This window comes from Scomber japonicus, chromosome 13 (assembly GCF_027409825.1).
Source record: "Scomber japonicus isolate fScoJap1 chromosome 13, fScoJap1.pri, whole genome shotgun sequence".
NCBI classification, from domain to species: domain Eukaryota; kingdom Metazoa; phylum Chordata; class Actinopteri; order Scombriformes; family Scombridae; genus Scomber; species Scomber japonicus.
Window position 1 is genome coordinate 27,887,137 of NC_070590.1, and position 6,483 is coordinate 27,893,619.

Sequence of the window (6,483 nt, forward strand, 5' to 3'; positions counted from 1 at the left end):
CTTACTACAGCCCCTACATCTAAGTAAGGCTATTGCCTTACTACAACCCCTACATCTAAGTAAAGCTATAGCCTTACCTTGATGAGATCAATGTGTGGATCAGGGTTTACGTTAGCCGGTATATGCTGGCTTTTGGCCGGTATAACATGTAATTGGCTGGCAGATTAAAATATCAACGGCCAAAATTTCAGGCAGGAAAGGTTCCTTGATCATGCCAGTGAGTGGGCGTCGTACTCACTTGTCATGTCCCCTGCTTCTCTACCCTCTTTGACAGGGAGGTTTGAGGTTTTTGGAGTCCCAGACTCCAGCTGTATACAGACTTAACCTGTAGCACTGAGTCCCAAACGCCGCCTCATGGGTGATCCTGCTGACAACGCCAACTGTTCTGGCAGTATTTTGTATCAAGAAGCTCAAAGTCATTTGTTGTCTTTCTGATTTATTCAGTTTATTCAGTCGTCTGCAGACGGACTCCTTGCTGTCTCAAGCGTGAGATGGCACGAGCCCAGAGCAGAGGAATTAGTCAGATTATATACAATACATTAAATTGTGAAAGGATGACTTTTTCTACCATCAGAACAATGTAAGCACAATAGTGACATCATAATGTGTGTACAATCAAGACAATGGTTAGTCAGTAGATTATGGCACTCATGAAGTTTAAGTACATAATATGGAATATCTATCAAGCGAAAAAAAAAAATTCTATAGAGAACTCATGTTCAATACAAAAGAGCAAATGATAAACAACTATTTAAAACAATAAACAAAGGGAGGAAAAATAGAAAAACGTAAAGCTTGCTGTGTCACTGGTATTGGCACCCTTTGCTGTAAACCAGTATGGAAACACATTATGACTCACCTGTGGTAAATCACAAATGAGAATCACCTGTGATAAAATGTCTGTGCCCATGTAACATGAATTAGCCAATGAATGATGACTTCCATGTTTTAAAAAGCCATCTGTCATCCCCCGTTCCTTTGTCACAATGGTGAAGACAAAGTAGCTGTCTGAGGACATCAGAAGTGTGATTATTAGCAAACACAAGACCTCCAAAGGGTATAAGGCCATCTCCAAAGACGTTGGTATCCCTGTTTCAACAGTGCGTAATGTTATTAAGAAGTTTGCCAAGCATGGAACTGTCAAGAACCTCCCTGGATGTGGGGGGAAGAGAAAAATGTATGAGAGAAGTCTTCGAAGGTTGGTGCGAATGATGGAAAAAACACTACGTCAAACATCCAAAGACCTGAAGGCCATACGCCGCACACTAAACCAAACAGGGCTTTATGGGCGAAGACCAAGGAACACACCAATGCTGAGGAAAAGACATAAAAAGGAACGACTAATCTTTGCAAAAGAGTACCTGGACAAACCATAATCCTTCTGGGAAAATGTTCTGTGGACAGATGAAACAAAAATAGAGCTTTTTGGCAATGCACACCAACAGTTTGTTTACAGATGGCGCAATGAAGCCTACATGGAAAAGAACACAGTAAAGCATGGTGGAGGATCCATAATGCTGTGGGGCTGCTTTGCTGCATTTGGTACTGAAGGCCTTGACCGTACTACAGGAATCATGAAATCAGAGAATTATCAAAAATTTTAGAGTGAAATGTCCTACCCAGTGTGAGAAAACTTAGTTTGAGGCGAAGATCATGGGTCCTCCAGCAAGACAAAGACCCAAAGCAAACATCCAAAAGCACGCAGGAATGGTTGAAAAGGAAAAAAACTGACTGTTTTAAAATGGCCAGCAATGAGTCCTGATCTCAATCTGATTGAAAATCTTTGGAATGAGCTGAAATCTGCCATTGGAGAAAAGAAACTTACAAACGTTCAACAGCTTGAACAATTTGCAAAGAAAGAGTGGGAGAAAATACCAGCTGAGGAGTGCAATAAGCTTATAGCTGGCTACAAGAAGCGTTTGGAGGCCATCATCACTGCCAAAGGGTGTGCAACCAAATACTAAAGAGGGGTGCCTTTATTGCTGCACATGCAGTTTTTTCCTGTTTCTTCTTTGAAATTACAATATGTAAATTGAAAAAACAATTTTCTTTGTAAGATTACTTTGGACCTCCAATTAAAAGATCCTGATATAAATTCCATATCCATTTATTTCTGAAGATATTGTACAGGTTATGCAAAAAATGAAGGGGTGCCAATAATGGTGAGCAGGACTGTACATGATGTTCACTCAATCAGCATTTCATGTAACATAAGTGGTGTCATGGTCAGCAGATTATGATCATCAAAGTCTAATATTACTTCTCCCATCCATAAGATGTTGAACAGATTATATCCCTTTCACCATCCAGATTGTTACTACATATAACACTACTACTACTACAGTCTACAGTTAGCCAGTTAGCTGAGCTAGCCGCTGAGCTAGCAGCAGAAAGCTCTCAGACGTAGCGTCCATGTTTCTGGTAGAAGTGGTGACTTTGATTGACAGGTGACACTTGGTAGGGGGCGGGGTTTCAGCGAACCCGACGGGCACTCCCACAGCGCCTGGGAGCAGAGAAAGAGGCTGCTTTTTACACAACTTTGAAGCCTAATTTAATATATTTGGCGATTTTTTTAATCATTCAAATTTGGCAGGGTGGCTAACAACACACTTTTCTGTGGTATGTCAAACTCTGAACACATATTTATTCTTACTTTACACTGACTTTAAACTTTTTTTCCTGTTGCAGTCCATGCAAGGAAGTGACATGTCCCTTTATGTTCTTACAGATATTATATTACTAACGGTCCTGTGGAATCAAACAACAAACAGGCTCATATAGAGAATAACAGACAAGATGATGAGATTTCAGTTACTGACCTTCTACAGCATGACCCAACACGCCCTACCCTTTCCATGCCCCCCCCTTACACCCTACAACTTCCCTCTATCTATCCCCTCGTTCCTCTCTCCACGAGCAATAAATCACTAACTCATTCATTAGGCCAGTGTCAGGGCCGTAACACCCACCGGCGACTGAAGGAAGAGGCCTGAAAAGGAAGGATGAAAGGGAGGGATGGCATCATTTAAAGCCCCGTTCCCTCGTTCCAAAATGCAACACACCAATTTCCATGTTAATTTGCCTCGTGACAGAGGAGATGGATGTTTGTGACTTTTTGTCTTATGCATACATACAGAAGCTCAAATGAAGCCATTATGTGGCCAGCGAGGTCACTGGATGTAGAATGTAAATGATTAAGTGGCTTGTGGGTAACAAAACATTCAACATTTAGTGACATTATAAAAGAATCAATACTTCACCCTTTCTTTTATCAGACAGTACACTATATACATAATGTATGTTATATTCAATAGACACATAGGAGAGAATATGTGCTCTCAAGATGAAGAGACCAATGCTAAACTTAACAATGACACCAGAACCATTGTTATGTCATCAAATATTTAATGCTAACACTTTAGCAAGTTGTTTACTATAGAAAGGTACTACCATTATATAAAGACAGACTATTACTACAATTCTGTGTAGTACATTGTGGACACTCGACAACAGTATAGTGGAGCATAGTGCATATAATTATTACTTCATTATCTCTCAATATGGATGATGTACCCATTCATTTTTGTCAGGAGTAATTCAGATGTGCAGACACATAAACTAGGCAGTCTGTTATTCTAAGATACAGCAGACTTTATAGGTCTTTTATTCAACACACTGTTACATTGTCCAGAGGAAACTGTCTCCAAATTTGGTGATTTTGATTTGTCCAGACAAAACTAAAGCACGTGAAGTGTTTCTTTTAAAATTGAGAAAATGCTGCTATTTGTAAAGTTAAAAAACAATTAAGAAAATGCCACATAATCAGAAACATGCATTATCACAGAGCAGAGGCTGGTCTGTTCTTCTTAGATCATGTAAAGCTGACATTTTAGAAGTACATGTTTTTTTACAGCACAGTAACAAAAGGCTAAAACAAAATGCAAAGGGACATACGAGTAAATCTGGTGCAGTCCACTCTCCCATTATGTGTAAATATTCAAGTCACTGGTGTGTGTGTTGATGTGTGTGTGCTGCAGCAGTCCACTGACCCTGTGTGACTGACAGGGCAATATTGAAACAGATCACCCGTATGCATGCCATTGATTTCCAGTTAATTGAATGATTACCACTTTAGCATGCAACACCACGGTTAACCACAGCTGTCAGTCAATGTGGGCGCGACACTGCCACCTGAGCTGCATGATAGTTGCACACATTTCTTACTTTAAATGCACAGCCCTGTTCCTCTAATCAACTAAAGCTGTGCTGCTGGTACCAAGCCCTAATATACTGTTATACTATTATAAACTAGCTATCAAATCAATATGCTTTAAAAGTCTTGTGTACAATTTTTTTTTTGTAGTGACAAATCTGAAAATAAATGGGTCTAACCACCTCGCCAATATTCTTATATTCTACTTGTGTTCTTCTATTTGCCTTGATTCCCTGTAGAATCCTATTACTTTAGCTGCTGAAAGACTAACCTCATTTCCCCACAGATCAATAAGGTTCCATCGCATCATATAAATAGTTATGCCAATATAAAGTAATTGGATTGCAATAAAAGGCTGGGGGACGGCTTTGGACTACGACAAACTAAGGATTTCAACGTAATCGTGTAAAACTGCTAAATGATTTAATACAGACAAGTGTCACATACATTTTTTATAAAGACCAAAGAAAGCTGCTGGTTTCTAGAGCGGGGGGAGGGGGGGGGGGGGGGGGCTGTTCCATGATGTTAGATTGGCAGGTATGCAATAAAGCCAAAAGTCCAGCTAATAATACTGACACACCCCCTGCTCTTATTTTTATATCTGGTCTTATAATGGTAATTATCCATTTAGTACGATAACACACTACAGGAAAGGCATGATGCTGTAAATACATGTGTGTGTGTGTGTGTGTGTGTGTGTGTGTGTGTGTGTGTGTGTATGGTTTCAGGCCATGTCCAATATGGGTCATTGGTTTGCTGACATGCTATATAAAGCTGGTATTTTGGCATAGACCAAAAATCTGTGATGCACAAATCCCATGGGCAGCATGCCTCTGTGTGTGTGTGTGTGTGTGTGTGTGTGTGTGTGTATGCATACGAACTAATAAGATGAGCAGACATACAGTCGAGCTTGATTCATTACTGTGTGAGCCTCAGTAGTGTGTGGTCTGCTCTGTCAGTGAGTGTGTGCTGCTCAGTGGAGCTGGGGGCTTGGTGTAGAAACATATGGCCTTTAGTGAAGGAGACAGATGAAGGATAATCCCTTTGGCAGTCTGGTACACACACACACACACACACACACACACGCACGCACACACACACACACACACGCACGCACGCACACACACACACACACATGTAATAATCCAGTACTTGCTGCACTGCATATTGACTGTAAATATGAAAAAAATGTGATTAACATACTTTTTTTGAGGGTAATAAGGTTGTTTTATCTCATTTTTCATGTTTTTTCTGACCTGTTTTGCCTTTTCTCCAAATTGCAGGTCTGCTTGACTTTATTGACAACTGCTGCAAATCAACCAGGGTAATTACTGTCATACAAAAAGAGAAAATAAAAGACAAAAAGCCACAACCTCCTTCTTTCACAGGAACAAAGCAGGCTCCTTACATTCCTGCTGGTTTTCTTTACTCCAGTAATTATAGACTGGTTGGTATTTAAATATTTCACACATACATACAGTTTGATCCTGGCTGAGCTTCTCCTGTTCTGCTTATAAATGAAACAGCACAGCAAAGCACTTCTTCCTGTTTAGCTCAACATCCCCAGTATCATTTGACCCGAGCAACCAGACAACAAGACATGGATTACTTTTGAAAAAGGAGCGTGTTGTGCTTCACAGCTGCATGACACACACACACACACACACACACACACACACACACACACACACACACACACACACACACACTCATCCTGGACACAAAGCCACTGAGGAAATCATATTAGATTTACTATAAGTGTGTCTGCTGGGCTTCACAGCTTTTCCTCCTTAATGCTACTCAGGCGAGGTTTGACTTGAAATATCAAGAGAGAATAATCTGCTTTAAATGGTGAACTGCGTGAAATCTGAGGTTTCCTTCTGAAGAGTATCCATTAGTTACACACATAGGTTGCACTTTATCCCTGATTCTGTATATAAGCACAGGCATAGATTAAGGTTTAATTATTCTCTCCAACAGGTTTGTAATTGGAAGCCATTATCAGGTAGAGCAGTATTGTTTGCCTTGGTTAATCAAGCCAAACAGATGAGTTCTAAAAGTCAACCTTCCTGTTCTACATAGCCATTAAGAACAGCAGGGGTCAATTAACCAGCCCACAGGCTACACAGACAGAACACTCCCACAGTAAAGCTCTAAAACACAAACAGCAGTATAGATAATGATGAGTACGCAAAACTGTCAATAAATCCTGTATGCTGCATATTTCAAAGTAAAATGCACACTTACTATCATTTGAAATAAGAAGCGTG